We start from the raw sequence: 1,743 nt of genomic DNA, 5'->3' as shown, positions 1-1,743 counted from the left end.
CGATGCCTGTTAAAGTGAATCATATATCCAGTAAGCTATGAAAAATGTTTACATATTTGTATCAAACCATAATTATTATAATACACAGTGAAGTTTAAAAGTTTGAGACCCTATTTAACTTCCCATTTAACCGTGCAAATAAACAGGTGGTTTTAGGATTAAAGCAAAGGAAAGTAGAATGGAAATTGTATAGTATACCGGATTTTGCAATTCTCCGTCTTTAACCTAACAAGTAAATTTGTGATATCGATCGCATTAATTTAGATGTTCTTGATTTTCATTAACGCACAAGATGGATCATCCTCAGGTCATGCTGGATAACATCATCATGATGTTCTGTTAGACTTAGAAAAGTTATGAAATACAAGCATTTTGCTTTGCTTTTATTGCACATCTACACAAAAGTTAAGTATCTTCCCACAGTCGTGTTTTGGCTTTAACCCGACCACCAGACATGGTGTCAAAACCACAGATTGTGTGGCTAAAATCTGTGTGTCCCTGTAAAGCTTTATTGTAACAGTTCAGATGACATTGCAGATGGGCCTTTCTGTTGGCCTGCTCTCATTTTGTTGACACATGCCAAATTCCCTCCATCTCGTCTAGAGTGCTTAGACAGACACAGCAGATCTGTTACATTGCATTCTTTCAAACCTGGACTAGCTGGTGCTGGGCTTCAGCTGAGACATGGCAGAAGTTTGCTCATGCCGGCACTGAATTTGCAGTTTCCTTGCAGTCTTCTTGTGTTTGCAGATTAATTTTGTGAATAACAGTTTGCGTTTATTTTAGTGCAACTACAGCATATGTGTTGCCGGCAGTCTATTTTAGCACATTATCAAGCATATCTCTTCTGAAAGACTGGTGTCCTTAAGTTTGAATTCAATCCATGCTGCGAGGAGAAGAAAAAAAAAAATATATATATATGGAGAAGATTTTTTTACTTCTCAGTATGAAATGAGAAATCACTGTAGTTCCAGACACTATATGTATAATGCAGTATTTTTCGTCTGGAAGTTTTTTGAAATATTGGTATATCTATGTTTGTCAAAGTAACTATCAATCCTCATTTGGTTCAGACTTTTGACTCAAGGTCTAAAGGCAAAACTAATTCAATTATTAATAGCATGGAATTTATGGAATTTATGGAATTAATAGCATGGCAACAGGAATTTTGTGATTCAACATTTACACAACAATGAAAAGTTTCATCATTTACTGGAACTGTTTATTTCAGCGATACAAACAAATGTTACAATGGTACAAAATGTTTCCTTTCAGTCGGTCACTACGCGTCACGTCGTGACCGACGAATTGGGATATCGCTTCGATAGACCAATCTACTTCGAGTGTAAACTAAACGAGCCAATGCACATTGGCATGCAATTATTGCATCCAGCTGCCGCTGATCACAGCGTGAGTATCATAAGGCAGCAGGTGCAATGCATAATAGCTTTTCGCTTCGGAGCCGAGCGACAACATCGTTCTGCTCTATGTTTATTTCGAGAACTACGAGTTCAGCACGCTCTCGGAAGCTTTCTGTGTTGGCGGGACGGCGCTTCAGCGGTGGTCGTTCCAGTGTCGAGTGGGTTGCGCACTTCAGGCTGCACTACCCCCTGTCGTGTTGTAAGAGGCAATCTCCCCTGTGCGCCTCAGCACTAAAAGAGCATTTCCTAAAAAGAGCAAATTTCTCTAAAAGAGCTACACGGGTGCGTCTTTATAAAGACGACGGATCGTCCTTATAAGGAT

Source organism: Sinocyclocheilus anshuiensis, unplaced genomic scaffold, assembly GCF_001515605.1.
Source record: "Sinocyclocheilus anshuiensis isolate Anshui unplaced genomic scaffold, SAMN03320099.WGS_v1.1 scaffold1789, whole genome shotgun sequence".
NCBI lineage: Eukaryota > Metazoa > Chordata > Actinopteri > Cypriniformes > Cyprinidae > Sinocyclocheilus > Sinocyclocheilus anshuiensis.
Note: the sequence above shows the minus strand (reverse complement) of the source record.